Source organism: Trichosurus vulpecula, chromosome 3 (genome assembly GCF_011100635.1).
Source record: "Trichosurus vulpecula isolate mTriVul1 chromosome 3, mTriVul1.pri, whole genome shotgun sequence".
Classification (NCBI taxonomy): Eukaryota; Metazoa; Chordata; class Mammalia; order Diprotodontia; family Phalangeridae; genus Trichosurus; species Trichosurus vulpecula.
The window spans coordinates 105,495,081-105,515,348 of record NC_050575.1 but is presented as its reverse complement, the minus strand read 5'-3'; positions in this window follow the sequence as shown (position 1 = coordinate 105,515,348).

Sequence of the window (20,268 nt, the reverse complement as noted above, 5' to 3'; positions counted from 1 at the left end):
ATGATCATATGGTTTCTGCTAGTTTTGTTGTTAATATGATCAATTATTCTGATAGTTTTCCTAATATTGAACCAGCCTTGCATTGCTGGAATAAATTCTACCTGGTCATAGTGTATTATTCTTGTGATAAGTTGCTGTGATCTTTTTGCTAATATTTTATTTAAAATTTTTGCATCAATATTCATTAGGGAAATTGGTCAATAATTTTTTCCCTGTTTTGATTCTTCCTGCTTTGGGTATTAGTATCATACTGTGTCATAAAAAGAATTTGGTAGGACTCCTTCTTCACCCATTTTCCCAAATAGTCTATAAAGTATAGGGATTAATTGTTCTTTAAATGTTTGATAGAATTCACATGTAAAACCATCAGGCCCTGGAGATTTTTTCCTGGGGAGTTCATTGATGGCTTGCTCAGTTTCTTTTTCTGAGATGGTAATTTCTGTTGACCTGGGCAATTTATATTTTTGTAAATATTCATCCATTTCCCTAAGGTTGTCAATTTATGGGCATACAATTAGGCAAAATAATTCCTAATTATCATTTTAATTTCCTCTTCATTGGAGGTGAATTCATTTTTGATACTGGTAATTTGGTTTTCTTCTTTCTTTTTTTTAACCAAATTGACCAAAGATTTATCTATTTTACTGGTTTTTTTTTTTCACAAAACCAGTTCTTAGTTTTATTTATTAATTTAATAGTTTTCTTGATTTCAATTTTATTGATCTCTCCTTTGATTTTCAGTATTTCTAATTTGGTATCTAATTGGGGGATTTTCAATTTGTTCTTTTTCTAGCTTTTTCAGTTGCATGCCCAATTTATTGATCTCCTTTTTATCTATTTTATTCACATAAGCATTTAGATATATAAAACTTCCCCAAAAAACTGCTTTTGCTCTGTCCCATAAGTTTTGGTATGTTGTCTCATTATTGTCATTCTCTTGAATGAAGTTATTAATTGTGTCTATGATTTGTTCTTTGGCCCGCTCATTCTTTAGGATTAGATTATTTAGTTTCCAATTAATTTTTAGTTTATTTTTCCATGGTCCTTTATTACAAATAATTTTTATTGCATCATGATCTGAAAAGGATGCATTGGCTATTTCTGCCTTTCTGCACTGGATTGTGAGGTTTTAATGCCCTAGTACATGGTCAATTTTTGAGTATGTGCTATGTACCACTGAGAAAAAAGTATATTCCTTTTTATCCCTGTTCAGTTTTCTCCAGAGGTCTATCATATCTGCCATTTCTAAAATTCTATTCGCCTCCTTAACTTCTTTCTTGTTTATTTAGAGGTTAGATTTATCTGAGGTTAGTTCAGAGAGGGGGAGGTTGAAGTCCCCCACTATTATAGTTTTCCTGCCTATTTCTTCCTGTAACTCCCTTAATTTCTTCTCTAAGAATGTGAATGCTATACCACTTGGTGCATATATGTTAAAAAATGATATTGCTTCATTGTTTATGGCGTCTTTTAGCAGGATATAGTGTCCTTCCTTATTTCTTTTAATTAGATCTATCTTTGCTTTTGCTTTGTCTGAGATTAGGATTGCTACTTCTGTTTTTTTTTTTTTTTACTTTAGCTGAAACACAATATGTTCTACTCCAGCCTTTTACCTCTACCCTGTGTGTATCCCCCTGTTTCAAATGTGTTTCTTGTAAACAACATATTGTAGGATTATGGTTTTTAATCCATTCTGCTATCTGCTTCCGTTTTATGGGAGACTTCGTCCCATTCACATTCACAGTTATGATTACTATCTGTGTCTTTTTCTCCGTCCTATTTCCCCACTGTTTATACTTTTATTTCTCCCTTCTCCCTTCCACTCCTCAACAGAGTTTTGCTTTTGACGACTGTCTTCCTCAGTTTACCCTCCCTCTTGGTTTCCCTCCCTTATCTTACCTTTATCCCCTTGCTACTTCTTCCCTCTCTTCTGAAAACCCCCTCCCTTTTCTTTCCCCTTTCCCCTTCTACCGCCTGTATGACAAGTTTGATTTCTATACTTATCAGAGTAAACATACTCCCTTCTTGAACCAAATCTGATGAGAGTAGAGTTCAAATACTGCTCTTCTCCCTCCCTTCTTTCCCTCTACTATAATATGTTTTTATGCCTCTCCATGTGATATAATTTACCCTTTTCTACTACTTCCTTACCTCTTCTCCCAGAGCCATCCCTTTACATCTCTTAAATGTATTTTTATCGTTATGTCAGTTATTTTATTCTGACACCCACAGTCTGTGTATATCCCTTTCAATTGTCATAAAACTGTACTATTCTCAAGATTTATATATATATATATATATATAACATATATAAAACAATATAATGTTTAATCCTATATAAGGATGTAAATAATTTGCTTTATTGATTAACAAGGGTTTTTTCTCTGTTTACATCTCTCTTGAGTTTTGTATTTGAAGTTCAAATTTTCCATTGAACTCTAGTCTTTTCATCAGGAAGTTCTAGAATTCCCTTATTTCATTGAAAGTCCATCTCCTTGCCTGGAAAATTATGCTCAATTTTGCTGGGTAGTTGATCCTTGGTTGTAGTCCAACCTCCTTTGCCTTTCAGAATATCATATTCCAATTTCTCCTGTTATTTAATGTAGAAGCCGAAAGATCCTACATGATCCTGACTGTAGTTCTGTGACATTTGAATTGTTTCTTTCTAGCTGCTTGCAGTATTTTCTCCTTCACCTGGTAATTCTGGAATTTGGCTATAATATTTCTTGGAGTTTTCAATTTGGGATCTCTTTCAGGAGGTGATCAGTGGATTTTTTTGATAATTTTGATAATTTGATAATTTTACCCTCTGGCTCTAGGACCTTGGGGCAGTTATCCTTAATGATTTCATGAAAGATATGTCCAGGCCCTTTTTTCATCATGGCTTTCCAGTAGACCAATAATTCTTAGATTGTCTCTCCTTGATCTTTTTTCCAGGTCAGTTGTTTTTTCAGTCGGATATTTCACATTTTCTTCTATTTTTTCATTCTTTAGATTTTGTTTGACAGATGCTTTATGTTTCATAGAGTCATTAGCTTCTACTTGCCCAATTCTAATTTTTAATGTATTGTTTTCTTCCTTTAGCTTCTCTATCTCCTTTTCCATTTGGTTGATTTTACTTTTCAATGAGACATTTCTTCATTTATATTCTGATTCTCTTTAACCATTTTGCCGATTTTACTTTTTAAAGATTTGTTTTCATCAGTGAATTTTTTTTCCATTTTTTCCATTTTTTTCTTTTACTTCTCTAATTTGGTTTTTAAAGTCCTCCTTGAGTTCTTCCAGGAATGCTCTTCGGGCTGGAGACCAGTTCACTTTCCCTTTTGAGGTTTCAGATGTGGGTGTAGTATCCATGCTGTCCTCTTCTGAATTGGAACTTTGATCTTCCTTGTCTCCAAAATAGTATTCAATGGTCTTTGGCTTTTTAGTGTGCTTTTTCATGGTGTTTTCTTTTCCTCCTGGCTTCTAAAGTGGATCTCTGCTTCTGGGGCTTAGGCATCTCTGTCCCAAGTTTCTTGTCTTGGGATCTGTGGGCCTGCTCACTGGCTTTGTGTGCTATGGCCTCTGGTTTCATGAGGTGTGGGGGAGGGGTGGTCTGGCTGCTGGAAGTCTTCTTTTCCCCAGGACTGCTCTACAGCACGGGTGGTCTCAGCTATTGTCTGTGCTGGTGTCTGCCACTTCCGCTGGCTGTGCAAAGGCATGTCTGGGGTCCATGATGTTTGTCATCTCCACCCCCCTGGGGCTCAGTTACTCTTGTTCTGCTGAGGTGAGGCCTGTTGGGACTCCTCTCTTTCTGCACTAGTCTCCTTCTGCCACCACAAGAAGGGTCCTCTCCTCAACTTCTCTCGCTATTTTGCCACTGAAGTCCCACTTCTGGCTTCTCTGTTTCTCTTGAGATAGTATTCTCTGGATGAGGGAGGGAGGTAGTGCTGATTTACCTGGCCATTATGGCTCCTGGAAGTTCACAAAGGTGAGTTTCAAACTTTTAGACTGTGTGTGGGCTGGAGGCCTCTGGGGTAACTGCTCCCACAACCTCAGACTCTGCACTGGTGTCTCCTATAGCTCTGACAGACTCCCGTCCTGGGCTGAGAAGCCTGGGGCTTGGTCGCTGCTGTAGCCAGTACTTCTGCCCTGGGCCTGCTCTTGTTCCTGCATTTTGCTTGCCCAGTGCTCTCCCAGACCAGCGTGCTTGCTGGGTTCTTCTGCTGTTCCTGGTTGGTGTGGTCTGGTGCTGTTCCGCGTGCTTGGTGCTACTACCCCTCTCAGTCTACTAGTGGCTTTCAACTCTCTCAAATATGCTCAGATTCACTTTTTTAGATGTATCTGACAGAATTTGTGAGAGAGCTCCAGTAATTCCTTCCTTTCAGAGTGCCATCTTGGTTCTGCCCCACTTAAGCTGCACTTTATGAAGACTGCTCTGCTATGTATGAAGGCTGTGTTGTAGAGGGAAGAAATGTCTTCAAGGAGACTAGTTAGCAGGCTATTGCAAAAGTCTAGGCAAAAGGTAATAATGAGAATTTATTTTTTTTTGGAGGGGAGGAGCAATTGGGTTAAGTGACTTGCCCAAGGTCACACATCTACTAAGTGTGTCAAATGTCTGAGGCCAGATTGGAACTCAGGTCCTCCTGACTCCAGTACTGGTGGTCTACTCAATGTGCCACCTAGCCACCCCAAGGAGATTTATTTTTTTAAAAGCACCTTCCAGGGTATGTCTTGCATGGGAATTAAAATTTATTTTCATCTCCTACATATTTTGTATTTATGTGGTATGGTGAATAGAGTACTAGATTTGGGTTCAGGGCCCCTGGGTTTGAATCCTACTCAATACTCTTAATAGCTGCAGCTCACTCTTAGTCTCAGTTTCTTCACCTGTAAAATATTAACAATAATGCTTACATTACCTACCTCATTGGACTATTGTGAAGAAAGGACTTGATAAATTCTTAAGTGGAAGTGTTATTATTTCCATAAAGTGTGATTAGAAACCGTGCTAAGTTATCTCTGCAGTTCCTTCTATCATAGAATCTTTTAATAGTATTTTCCCCTAATTATGTCAAGACAATTTTTACCATTCAATTTTACAAGATTTTGAGTTCTAAATTTTTCTCCTTCCCTCTCCTCCTTTCGCCTTCCCTCTCCCTAAAATGACAGGTAATTTGATATAGGTTATAGACGTGCTGTCATTTAAAACATATTTCCATATTAGTCACAGCTGTGAAAGAAGAAACAGATCAAAAGGGGAAAAAACACAAAGAAGAATAAAGTAAGTGAAAAGAGTAGGCTTCCATTTGCATTCAGAGTCCATCAGTTCTTTATTTGGATATGGATAGCATTTTCCTTTCTGAGTCCTTTCTACTTAACTTTGATCATTGTATTGCTGAGAAGAGCTGAGTCATTCCTAGTTGGCCATCATACAATGTTGCTGACAGCTCTGTACAGTATTTTCCTTGTTCTGCTCATTTTACTTTGCATCAGTTTGTACAAGTCTTTTCAGGTTTTTCCAAAATCTGCCAGTGCATCATTTCTTATTGCACAGTAGAATTCCATTAAATCCATATACTACAGTTTGTTCAGCCATTCCCCAATTGATAGGCATCCCCTCAATTTCTAATATTTTGTGACCTTGAAAAGGACTGCTATAGATATTTTTACATTTGTAGGTCCTTTCCCCTTTTTTATGATCTCTTTGGGATGCAGACCTAATAGTGGTATTGCTGGATCAAAGGGTATTCACAATTTGGTTGCCCTTTGGGCATACTTCCAAATTGTTCTCCTGAATGGTTGGATCAGTTCACAACTCTACTAACAGTGCATCAGTTTACCAATTTTCCCACATCTTCTCCAACATTTTATCATTTTCCTTTTCTGCCATATTAGCCAATCTGATAGGTGTGATGTGGTACCTCAGAGTTGTTTTAATTTACATTTCTCTATACAAAAGTGATTTAGAGCCCTTCTTCATATGCCTAAAGATAGCTTTGATTTCCTCATCTGAAAACTGCCTATTCATATCCTTTGTCCGTTTTGTCAATGGAGAATGACTTGTATTCTTATATATTTGACTCAGTTCCCTATGAAGTTGAGAAATGAGGCCTTTACCAGAGATGCTTGCTGTAAAGATTGTTTCCCAGCTTTCTACTTTCCTTCTAATCTTGGTTGCATTGGTTTTGTTTGTGCAAAACCTTTTTAACTTATTATAATCAAAATGATCTATTTTACATTTCAGCATTCTCCCTATCTCTTGTTTGGTCATGAACCTGTAACTCACTTAACTTCTCCTTAAAGAATTTGGATGCTGGGCTTAGATTCAGTCTAGCTCAGTGGATTGAATCTGGCCGGCTTGTGAAAAAAAGTGGGATTTCTTAACACAACCCATTTTGGCGAATCCTTAATGAACTTTGTCTGTTCCTGGGGAAACAAAAAGAATTTGGATGCTATACCACTTGGTGCATATATGTTTAGTATTGATATTGCTTCATTGTCTCTGATACCTTTTAGCAAAATGTAGTTTCCTTCTTTATCTCTTTTAATTAGGTCTGTTTTTGCTTCTGCTTTGTCTGAGATCAGGATTGCTACCTCTGCTTTCTTAATTTCTGCTGAAGCATAATAGATTCTGCTCCATACTCTTACCTTTACTCTCTGTGTCTCTCTGCTTCAAGTGTGTTTTTTGTAAACAACATATTGTAGGATTCTTGGTGGTTTTTTTTTTTTGCATGGTAGCACGTTTGGTTGGCCCTATCTATTTTTTGTTATTGTTATTTAATATTTTTAGTTTTCAACATTGATTTCCACAAGATTTTGAGTTGCAAATTTTCTCTCCATTTCTACCCTCCCCCACCCTAAGATGTCAAAAATTCTGATTGCCCCTTTCCCCAGTCTGCCTTCCCTTCTATCTCCCCACTCCACCCCCCATCTTATACCCTTTCCCTTTACTTTCTTGTAGAGTAAGATAGATTTCTATACCCCATTGCCTATATATCTTATTTCCCAGTTGCATGTAAAACATCATTTTTTAAAAACATTTGTTTTTAGAACTTTGAGTTCCAAATTCTCTCCCTTCTTCCCTCCCCACCCACCCTCCTTGAGAAGGCAAGCAATTCAACATAGGCCACACATGTATCATTATGCAAAACCCTTCCATAATAGTCATGTTGTGAAAGACTAACTATATTTACCTCCATCCTATCCTGTCCCCCTTTATTCAGTTTTCTCCCTTGACCCTGTCCCTTTTCAAAAGTGTTTGCTTTTGACCATCTCCTCTCCCAATCTGCCCTCCCTTCTATCATCTCCCCCTCTTATCCCCTTCCTCTCTACTTTCCTGTGGGGTAAGATACCCAATTGAGTTTATATGTTATTCCTTCCATATGTGTATATATATATATATATATATATATATATACATATATATATACATATGTGTGTGTGTGTGTGTGTGTGTGTGTGTGTGTGTGTGTGTGTATATACATATACATACCCTTCAGCTACCCTAGTACTAAGAAAGGTCTCATGAGTTATAAATCATCTTTCCATGTAGGAATGTAAACAAAACAGTTCAACTTTAGTAAGTCCATTATGATTTCTCTTTCCTGTTTACCTTTTCATGCTTCTCTTGATTCTTGTATTTGACAGTCAAATTTTCTATTCAGCTCTGATATTTTCATTGAGAATGCTTGGAAGTCCTCTATTTTATTGAAAATCCATATTTTGCCCTGGAGTATTATACTCAGTTTTGCTGGGTAGGTGATTCTTGGTTTTAATCCTAGCTCCTTTGACCTCTGGAATATCATATTCCAAGCCCTTTGATCCCTTAAGGTAGAAGCTGCTAGATCTTGTGTTATCCTTATTGTGTTTCCACAATACTTGAATTGTTTCTTTCTGGGAGCTTGCAAAATTTTCTGCTTGACCTGGGAATTCTGGAATTTGGCTACAATATTCCTAGGAGTTTTCTTCTTGGGATCTTTTTCAAGAAGTAGTCAGTGGATCCTTTCAATTTCTATTTTACCCTCTGGTTCTAGAATATCAGGGCAATTTTCCTTGATAATTTCTTGAAAGATGATGTCTAAGCTCTTTTTTTTTATCATGGCTTTCAGGTAGTCCAATAATTTTAAAATTTTCTCTCCTGGATCTTTTCTCCAAGTCAGTGGTTTTTCCAATGAGATATTTCACATTGTCTTCTATTGTTTCATTCTTTTGTTTCTGTTTTATAATTTCTTGATTTCTCATAAAGTTACTGGCTTCCACTTGCTACATTCTAATTTTTAAGGTGGTATTTTCTTCTGTGGTCTTTTGGACCTCCTTTTCCATTTGGCTAATTCTGCCTTTCAAGGCATTCTTCTCCTCATTGGCTTTTTGGAGCTCTTTTGCTATTTGGATTAGTCTATTTTTTTTGGTTAGTCTTTTTTTTAAGGTGTTATTTTCTTCAGTATTTTTGGGGCCTCCTTTAGCAAATCATTGACTTGTTTTTCATGATTTTCTCACATCACTCTCATTTCTCTTCCCAACTTTTCCTCTACTTCTCTTACTTGATTTTCCAAATCCTTTTTGAGCTCTTCCATGGCCTGAGACCTATTTGTATTTTTCTTGGAGGCTTTTGATGTAGGATCTTTGACTTTGTTGACTTCTGGCTGTATGTTTTGATCTTCTTTGTCACCAAAGAAAGATTCTATAGTCTGAGTCCTTTTATGCTGCTTACTCATTTTCCCAGCCAATTACTTGACTTTTTAACTTTTTGTCAGGGCATGACTGCTTGCAGAGTGGAGAATGCTTTGTCCCAAGCTTCAGGGGTTTTGCACTGCTGTTTTCAGAGCTACTTCTATTCGGAGGTGGTATGATGCTCCTCTCCTGGCCTGTGCTCTGGTCTGTGAGTGCAGGCACTCCTTTCTTTTGTGTAACCACCAGGAGGACTCCCTCTCCACAGTCACCATAAAGTTCTGCCACACCAGCACTCCTCCTCCCCCAAGAACCACCAACCACAGCCACGGTTCAGATCCAAGCAGAACAAAGCATGAGAACGTTGCCTCAGCTCCAGCAAAGCCATCTCTGCACTCCTGCTCTGATCAGCTGCTTGATTCCCCTCACCATATGGTCCAGGGGCTCCAGAAACATCTGCAGCCACCTCCACCTCCCTGGGGCTGCAACCGGACTGTGAACTTCTCTCACCTAGATCCAGCAGTTTTTCCGCTGATCTGCTCCATTGTCTTTGGCGTTTGTGGGTTGAGAAGTCTGGTAACTGCCACAGCTCAGTGATTCAGGGCCCTGAGGCCTGCTCTACCCATTCTACTCTGTCCTGGTCTGTCCTGGCATGGGCCACTTTGGGCTATGCTCTTCTCCCAGCATGTTGTAATAGACCCTTCCCAGTGACCATCCAGACCATCTTGGGCTGGAGACTTGTTTCCCTCTGTAATTTTGAGGGTTCTGTAGCTCTAGAATTTGTTTCAAGTAATTTTTTATGGGTGTTTGGAGGGATTTGGGGGAGAGCTCTAGCAAGTTCCTGTTTTCAAGCCACTATTTTGGCTCTGTCCCCAGGATTCTTGTTTTTGATCTACTCTGTTAACCGTTAATGATTACAAACTGTGCATTTCCCTCCCTCCTATTTTTTTCCTTTTTGTCCTCTCTTTCCTTTCACCCTTTCCCTCCTCAACAGTGTTTGCTGCTGTCTACTGCCTCTTCCAATCTGCCCTCTCTTCTGTTGGTCCCTCCACCCCTTAATCTCTTCCCCTCCTACTTTACTGTGAGGTAAGATAGATTTCCATATTCAACTGATTATGTGTATTATTCTGTCTTTGAGCCAATACTGATGAGAGTCAGGTTCAAGTGCTGCCCATTGCCACTCTCACATCTTTCCCTCCACTGTAATAGGTTTCTCGTGCCTCTTCATGTGAAATACTTCACCCCATTCTACCTCTCCCTTCCTTCTGTACCCAGTATATTATTCTTGCTTATCCACTAATTATTTTTTTATGTCATTCCCTCAAATTCACCTTATACTCATACCCTCTGTCTATGTATATTTCTTTTTAGCTGTACTAATCACAGGTATCATCTTCCCATGTAGGGATATAAACAGTTTGGCTTCATTGAATCTCTTATGTTTTCTTTTCTCTTTTTCCCTTTTTAGGCTTCTTATGGGCTTTGATATTATAGATCAAACTTTTTGGCTTAATTCTGGTCTTCTTATGAAAGCTTGAAATCCTTCTATTTCATTGAATAGCCATTTTTTACTTGAAGTACTATGCTTAATTCCACCATGTAGGTGATTCTTGGTTGTAGTCCTAGCTCTTTGCCTTCCAGAATGTCATGTTCCATGATCTCTGATTCTTTAATGTTGCAGTTACTGAGGCCTGTATAATCCTGTTTGTGGTTCCCCAGTATTTGAATTGTTTCTTTCTGACTGCTTGCAGTTTTTTTCCTTGACATGGTAGTTCTGTAATTTGGCTATAATGTTCCTTGGAGTTTTTATTTTGGGATCTCTTTCCTGAGGTGATCAGTGGATTCTTTCAATGCCTATTTTGCCCTCTGGTTTCAGGATGTCAGGGCAGTTTTCCTTGATAATTTCTTGAAAGATGCTGTCCAGGTGCTCCTTTTGATTATGGCTTTTGGGTAGTCCAATGATTCTGACATTGTCTTTCCTAGATCTATTTTTCCAATAATGTATCTTACGTTTTCTTTTATTTTTTCATTTTTTTGAATTTGTTTGATTGATCCTTGATGTCTCATGGAGTCATTTGTTTCCACTTACCCAATTTTAACTTTTAAGGAGTTGTTTTCCTCAGTTAGCTCTTGTACTTCCTTTTCCATTTGGCCAATTGTACTTTTTAAGCAGTTGTTTTCTTTTTCCAAGCTGTTGACTCTTTTTTCATAATTCTCTTGCATCACTCTTGTTTCTTTTCCTAATTTTTCTTCTACCTCTCTTATATGATTTTTAAGCTCCTTTTTGAATTCTTCCATGAGTTCCTGCTGTGCTTGAGACCACTTGGTAATATATATATTATATATCCAACAAATAATTACCATAGTGGGAGTTTGTGTTCTCCATACCTTTTGATCTACTTGTGTGACTGTGAAGATGTAATTTATTATAGAAAATTGTGAGAGCATATAATTTCCTTCTTATATTTCATCTAGGACACCATTATTATGTATGTGGATAATTCTGACAAACATTTTGTAGAGATGAAAAGTTAGAAATATGTTTCAGTAGCTACTCATGTCTCAATTTCCTTTTTAAAGTAATAATACTGTCTGTGTTTTTTCCCCAATCATTTGTTGTATTCCTCTCTTTGACATATTATGGAAATAAGAATCTTGATGTTTTAAAAAATGTTTCACTTCCAGAATAGATTTCTTCTGTGTGTATTTTATTTGATCTAGCTGCTCCTCCTGCCTTCTTTCATGCCATTTCCACTTCATGTACAGCATAGGGGACCGAGGTGTTAGAATCCAAAGGTAGTGTTTCCATTGCTATCGACAATGAAAATGTTTTGTTATAGACAGATCTGTTCTAGTTTTCATTTCTTTGTTGTCCTCCTTACATTTTCACCTATCACTGCCCTTAGGATGGATTGGCTTAGAGCTCATGACAAGTTTTCTGAAGACTCATTTTTCCCTTCACTGCTCCAAGGTGATTTTAAATGCCTGATGACTTCTCTTTAGATCCTCACATTCAGTTTCAACTCTATCTAACTATGCTATTGTCTAACTAGATGGATCTTTCCATTTTCTCCACCAGAATAAGATGAGCAGCTGTGTCAAATTCCTTGCTAAAATCTAGCTAAACTGTTTTTACAGCATTCTTCTGACATATCAGTCTAAAAAGCCTATCAAAAAAGGAGATGAGATTAGTTTGACATAACCTGTTTTTGATAAAACTATGTTAGTTAGCTCTTTAGGCCCACCACTTCCTCTTCTAGGTGTTTACTAATCATCCCTTTAATAAAATATTCTAGAATTTTTCCAGGAATGAGTTTGCTGGCCTATAGTTTGCAGACTCCATTTTCTTCTCCTTTTATGGGAATTTTCTCAAGTTCTCTTCCAATAACCAAAAATCTTTTATTCTTCCCGGTTCTACTTACTTTGCTCTGCATCAATTTATATAAATCTTTCACTGTTAGTCTGAATTCAGCATAGTACTGTCCCATGACATTCCCATGCCATAGCTTGTTCAGGTATCATCAAATTGATGGACATTCACTTTGTTTCCCTTTTTTTGCAACCACAAACAATACTACTATGACTATTTGGGCATATATGCAAACTTCCCCCCTCCCCTGAATTTGATGTCCTTAGGTCAGTTCCATCACTTTCAAAGATTCTGACAAGTGCTCAGCAATCACATCCATCATTTGTTTCCATACCTTTTGGCTTGATGATTTAAACTCATTAGGCACAACTAGGTAGTGTCTTAGTGTTTCTCTTTTTATCCTATGTTTTTACTACTCTAAGAATTTTTGTTCTGTTCTTCCCATTCCAAAAATCATTCTTCTTAGCAGAGAAGCTTTACTTTCTCTCTATCATCAATTATCATTACCCCCATCCATCATGAGCAGTGGTCCTATCCCTTCTTTGATCCTCCTTTTCTCACAACACCCCTGTTTGTTGTGCTTAGCTTCCCTTACCATCTGTAGCTGATTCTGAGCTTTAGTACTCCTCACATTATTCTTTTTAAAAAATTATTTATTTATTCAGTTCCACAAGCTTTTGAGTTCCAAACTTTCTCCCCGTCCTTCCCCTTCCCCAAGATGGCATGCAATCTGATATAGGCTCTACATATATATTCACATTAAACATATTTTCACATTAGTTATGTTGCAAAGAAGAATTATAACCAATGGAATGAACCACAAGAAAGAAGAAACAAAACAAAATAAAAAAGAGAGAAAGCAAATAGTATGCTTCAAACTATATCCAGACTCTAGAGTTTTTTCTCTGCATGTGGATAGCATTTTCCATCATGAGCCTTTTGGAGTTGTCTTAGAACCTTGCATGGCTGAGAAGAGCAAAGTCTATCAAAGTTAGTCATCGCACAATGTGGCTGTAACTGTGTACAATGTTCTGGTTCTGCTCTCCTCACTCAGCATCCATTCATACAAGTCTTTCCAGGTTTTTTTTCCAAGTCCGTCTGCTCATCATTTCTAATAGCACAATAGTATTCCATTACATTCATATACCACAACTTGTTCAGCCATTCCTTGATTGATGGGCATCCCCTCAATTTCCAGTTCTTTGCCACCACAAAAAGAGTTTCTATAAGTGTTTTTGTACATGTGGGTTCTTGTCCCATTTGTATGATCTCTTTGGGATATAGCCATAGAAGTGATATTGCAGGGTCAAAGGGTATGCACATTTTTATAGCCCTTTGGGCATAGTTCCAAATTGTTCTCCAAAATGGTTGGATCAGTTTACAACTCCACCAACGATGCATTAGTTTTCCAATTTTCATTTTATTTTCATTTATTATTTCATTTCATTATTCATTCATTATTTCATTTCATTTTCAATTAACATGACATCTTGTCATGTTAGCCAATCTGACAGGTATCCTTACATTATTCTTACAGGACTGTAACCATACTTTTGTTTTTATCTTATAATATCTTCTAATAATCTACTAATCTTCCATCTTCTGTATATCTTTTTAGAATCTATATGTGTTATTGAATTTCCTGTGTATTCTCATTCTTTTTTTGGTAACTCCTCCTTACTTGAACTGTTTCTCACCAGAGCTTCAGGATTTCATTTCTGCGCTAATTTTCCCCTGTAGAATTTTAGGTCATGGGATCCTTCTCTGAACATTTTGAAATTCATCCTTCCCAAACCTAGGATATTTGTCAGACTATGCCTTTTTCTTTCCTTTTCTATCACAATCAATGTGATAAAGTAATTATTTCCCCACAATGCTCCTATCAGTTCTGCCCCAACAACCAGTTCCTCTTTATTGGTGAGAATCAGATCCATTTTGGCAGTTCCCCTTGTTGGTTCCTCTACCTTTTGAAGGAGCAGGTTATTGTTAAGGCAAGCAAAGAAATTACTAGCCAATTTGCTTCTGGCAGAGAAAGAGCTTCAGCAGATGTCTGAATAATTGAAGTCTCACATTGCTACTATATCCTGCCTTTGTGCCAGGATCTGTTTCTCAAACTCTTTATCTATTTCTTCATTCTGTCCAGGTTGTGTGAATAAAATCTGATGACAATATCACTTCTGTTTTTGTTTTTTGATCTTTATCCATACGTTCTACACAATTTATCTCTCTTCTGGTACCTGAGATTACTTACACTGAGGCTATCTGCTTACTTTTAAGCTATTAAAAATTAAAACTGCACTAAGACTTTTAGGACACCCTGTGTAACAATACTCCATACCTCCTTTTGCTATCTGATTTTTTCTTTTTGTACTGTATATATTTTTCCAGAGTTATATTCCATTCAGGGGTCTCATTTCACCAAGGACTACATATACCTACAAGGTTATATTTGTTTTTATTAAGATATTGGCTTATGTTACTTGTCATTCAAGCTTTGTACATTTGTATATAAACAGCTGAGCCCATTAGTCTTAGTGTTGCCTCCCCTGTTGGATGTTGTTGAATTTCTGAGTGTCTTCACTGCTATTTTTCTTCCTATATTATAGTTACCTTCTATGGTATCTAGCCTGGCAGATATATGTGGGCAATTTTCTTTCTCATCCTTCCTTTTTTAACTTAATGCCTTCATTAGATGTACTCCGTTCTTGGCCAGAAGTCCCCATCATTGTGATATTTTTAAGCTGTGGTCCAAAAATCCAAATTCCATTCTCAGACACCATCTTCTTAACCAGAGGTTCTCTAAAGAGAAAATCAATAAGAAAAATTACAAAAGATTATAAAAAGAGGCAGGACTACAGAGGGTAGTAGAATGTGATTTGGGGAAGAAAAAGGACAATTTGCTATTTGGAGATATATAGCAGGAGTGATATCCTTCTTGTAGAGAGTAGAGCTGAACCCTCTAAGGGAAAGAAGTTACTTGTATTTCAAGGAATAAGGATATGGTAGCACCAGGTGAGAAGTCATCTTGTAATAGTCAGAGGAAAAAAACAAGTTAGTAGTGGTTGTTGTCTTCCTGGTGAGATTGTCAAGGTAGCTATTTGTTGAACTGACATAAATCAGAGAAATCTGTTGTCTTTCTGTGGCATATCTCCCAGGTTGTGAGGCAAAGCTTCCAGAGACTTGTCACACCTGAAGACCACCATCTATTTCTGGTTGTTCATATGGGCACATGATTCTGCCAGAAGGAACCCAAAGAACTGCTAGAGATTATGAAGTCCTGGGGGGAAAACACCGAAGACCTTAAAGTGGCTTTGGAAAGAAGTTGAGAAGGTGGTATCTAAGAAAAGCATTTGGATTTCTAAGCTATCACTTAAAATATAAGTATTATGGGTTCTTGATTAGGGATGGAGGGTACTTAATGAGAGTTGATTTTTTTTTTCTTTGGTTGCTTGGAGACTTGTGGATCTGATACTTAGGTCTTGAAGCTGAAAAAAAATCAAAGAAAGGGAGAAGACTGCCCAGGAATATCTGCTAAGCAAGGCATCAAAGAGAATAAGAAGAATAACAGGAAAAAAAGAATGTCATTGGAGATCAATAATTCAAAGGAAATAATATTCCAGAAGAGTGCCTCAAATCATCTCCATAAATGAAAGGAGGCAAGTTTAACATCAAAGCTATCACTGGGACTTAATAGGACAGGACTTGTAACTTGAGAATGAATCAAAAAAGAGACAAAATACTAATTTGGAAGTTTATAGCTTATTTAAAAGGAACAGAATAGATAAAAAGGTGCAGTGGAATAACACTGTATATGAAACAGGGTTTTTTGGGTTAGTCAACTTTCCTTATAGCTTGCTACTGGTTCTTTATCATATTTATTCTCATCATCATAAGTTCTAGGGTAATCTAGGGGTATAGTGGATATTTCCTTATTAATTAATAAAATTGCGATATTTTCCTTATTAATGAATTAGGTTGGAGTTCCTACCCCTACAACTGGAGAATCATCTTTCCCCATAAATAGTTGTTGATCTTCTATGTATATCAACTCCTAATCTCCTAAAATTATATAAATGTTAAAGTTACTGCCTACACAATTTATTAACAATGTAATCAATAATAGAAAGACATTCAAAATTATTTTCAATATTTTAACTATGAGAAAGATCTTAGCTAGAACCATCTATAAACATCACTGTAACTGATGGAAACACATACCATTCAGTTTCTTCTCAGCAATACTCTTCATCTTCTCTACAAGATAAAAGTTAAAATAGTTTTTTTTTCCAGAAAAGAAGACACCTCCATCTTCTTTTTCTTTCTATCTTTTCTAGCTTCTCTTCACTATGACAGGAAACTCTTCTCTCAAGCCATCAGTTTTAATAGTCTTTCTCCAAACTCACCACACAAAATTCTCCTTGTTTCTTCATAAAATAAGGTGACAGTTTTACCAAGAGCTAGGTTTTCTTCATTCATGTTCTGTCTTTCCCATAGTTCCCCTCAAATCATCTCCTTTAATTCTGTCTTCGCAGTCTCTCAAAAGCTGTCAGTATCAACTGCCAAGTCCGATATATTCCATTTGGCTCTTAAAGCTATACAGTAGAAGTAAGTATAGCCTCTATTAGGAGAAGCTTTTGAAATAGGCATTGCATATATTAAGAAGATTCACTAATGTGAGGAAATACAGGAACCATAGGGAAGAAGCATAGTAGAGGGCATTTAGGTGACAATCAATAGGGAGAAAAAAAGAAGAGATATTGTCATGTTAGTGTACCACAGACCATCTGGCTAGAACAAAATAAATAACTGGTGAAGCAGTATGGTGTAGTGGTAAGAAGAATGAATGGATTTAGAAACTGGGAACTTCAGTTTAAATTCCAGCTCTGCTAAGAGTGTTGCTGGTATGAATTTTTCAAGCCATTTAGGATCATAGATGAAGGGCTGAAAGGGACCTTAGAGGGTACTTAGTCTAATCCTTTTATTTTACAGATGAGGAAATAGAGGCAGAGGGGGGTTAAGTCACTCTCCAAAGGTCACACAAGCACTGTCAGAAGTGTGATTAGAGCTCAAGTCCTCAAAGTTCAGATTGAGTCCATTTTCCACGGACCACTGTTGCCTCCAGACCTAATTTTCCTCATTTGAGAAATGAGAGGATTAGCTAAGATAATTTCCAAATTCCCTTCCTTCTATTAATTTGTGTTTTATGATCCTATGAGATCAGAAGCTCCAGAAAAAGATCATCAATTTGAGACAGTTGTGATTTAGTTATTATTGCAGACTTCAGCTGTCTGGATATCTGATAGTGCTTCCTTTCAACCAAAAGCGAAGCAGCTGATAAGGTTTTGACTTGCTGTCATGATAATTTCATTCTTTAAGAGACTGCAGAAACAATTGCAGAAACAAAAAAGGTACACTTATTTTGAACCTGAACTTTAATAAAAAAGAATGAACATGTTACTGAAATAGAAATTATAAGAATATTGGGAGCAAATGATCACAGAGTTTGGGATGGAGGAGAAGGAAACCAGGTGCAGTCTGATGCCCTAAATCTGTGGAAAAAAGAGATTTCAAAAAGTTCAAAAAAAGTAGGATAATAATAATAATATTAACAACAAAAACAATAGCTGACATTTGTATATTGCTCTAATATTTATGAAGTACTTTACACAATTATCTCACTTGATCCTCACAACAACTCTGTGAAGTGTTATTATATCTTCCATTTTACAGATTAGGAAAAGGGTAAAGTAGATCAAGGACAGTATGTTCTCAAGAATTAAATTTTAATGACACAAAAACAAATGATTCCATTGAAGAAGAGATGGGGAAGAGACATGGATACAGATGAAACTCAGTCAACTTGGTCTTTAAAAAAATAGACATGTATAGAAGGAAGAAACAAGTGCAGCTCATGCAGGGGAATGGTTTGTGGTAAGAACAGTCTGAGGAACACTGAAATGTAATATTAGCGGAGGTTGGCAATGGGGGTAAAGGATAAAAAAGAGGAATTAGTGGGGGTTTTAACTATGCTGGGGAAAAGAGGAAGAGGAAAAGATCTCTGCTCATATTGGATGGAATGATAATAATGGAGAGAAGGCAAAATTATTCATTTTTTATTTTCCTTCTCTTTGCCAAGGAAGATAATCTTAGGACTGGGGATGACAAATTAACAAATGGTTAACAAAGTTTCTTAGAAGCATAGATTTTGAGATAAGTGGTACCTTAGAAGTCATCTATTCTGATACTCTCGTTCTATGGGTGAGGAAGTTGAGGCCTAGATGTTAAATAACTTACCCAAGGTCATACAGCTAGTGAATGTTAGGGATAGTATTGAATACCAGGTCTTCTGACTCCAAATCCAATACCTATGCCTTGGCACCACACTGTCCCCATTTACTTAGTTGAAACTCAACTCAGTGAGGAGACAAGAGAGCATCCCTTAATTAGTTCAAATCACCAGGCCCAGATGAAGGACATCTCAGACTGATAGAACTTGTGGATGTGATTATTGAGTTGCTGTCAGTAATCTTTGAAAACTCATGGCATGTAGGAGAGGGGCTTTTTCATAAAGGAAGAAGGTGGAATCTTTAAACTATAGGCTGGGGATCTTGATTTTGATTCCTAACAAAATTGTAGCGCATATTATTAAAGGGATTGTATGTAAACATTGAAAAAGGGCAGTGGTAATGATAAAGAGACAGCATTACTTCATCAAAAATAGGTCATGCTAGACTAAACTTATTTTATTTTTTGACAGGATCATTCAACTGGTAGGTTAAATGAATTCTGTACACATAATACACAGGAAGTTCATCAAGAAATTGGGCAAAGGTTTTTGTGCTATCCTTAGGGACAAAATAGAGAGAAGTAGGGCTGGATGGTAGTTACACTTTGATAGATCTAGAACTAGTTGAATGATCAGACCCAATGAATAGTTGTTAACATGTTAGTGTCAACTTGCAGTAGAGTACCCTATGAAGCTATTGGCCTTGTATTGCTTAATGCTTTTATTAGTGACATAGAGTGTAAACTGTATGCTTATTAAATTTACAGACATCAAGCTTGGAGTAATAGATAATACATTGGATGATTGAATTTAAAAATGTCTGAATAGGATTGAAAGATAAAATGAATTTTAAAAGAACAAACCTAATAGGATAAATAAAAAGGTAAAACTTTTTATTTATCCTATTAGGTTTGTTCTTTTAAAACCTGAATGTAAAAATTCAGGTTCAAATAATCAATTTTGTAAGTGTTGGATGGAGGGTGAATTATTAAACAATGATCTGGGGAAAAACTGGGGGTTTTAGTGAATTGTAAGCTTAAAATGAATTCATAACACAATCCAGCAGTCAAAAAAGCTAATACAATCTTAGACTGTGTTGAGAGAAGCATAATAGCCAGAGTGAGGGAGACAACAATCCAGCTATCCTCTGACCTGGTAAATCATACTTAGAGGACTGTGTTGAGTTAGGGTACTATACATTGAGGAGAACAGCAGCAAGCCTGGTGAATGACAGTGCAGGGTGACCGGGATAATTGGACATCTGGAGATCATGCTGTAGGCCAGTCAGTTGAAGGAGCTGGGATGGTTTATCCTGTAGAAGAGAAAGCTTGGAAGTTTTTTTAATGATAACTATCTTCAAGCATTTAAAGCGCTGTCTTGTGGATGAATCAATTACTTGTTTATTTAGACCTACAAGGCAGAATTGGGAGCAATGGGTGGAAACTGTTGAAAGGTAGGTATAGACTCCATATAAAGAAAAAACTTCCTAATAATTAAGAGCTGTCCAAAAGGAGAATGAACTGCTTTGGAAATTAGTGGTTCCCCTTCACTGGGGGATCTTTACATGGAGACTGGCTGTCCACTTGTTGGAAATGTAATGGAGGGAATTCTTATTCACAGATAGGGTATGCCTGTGTCAGGTTGGAAAACCTTTGCAGTTGGAGGTCATGAATAGTGATGATGATGATGGTTATATAGCATTTGCAAAATGTTTTACTTTTGTTATCTCATTTGATCCTGACAAAACCTTTGTGATGTTGGTGCTATTATCCCCATGTTGTAGATGAGGAAAGGGAGGTAAACTGAGGTCAAATGACTTGCCTGGAGTCACATGGCTAGTAATTGTCTGAGGCAGGATTTGAACTCAGGACTTCCTGACTCCAAGTCCAGTACTTTCAGCACTAGCTGACCCAAGATCCTTATAGCCTATAAGGTTGGACTATGGTTTCCACCTGAGCTTTCCTTC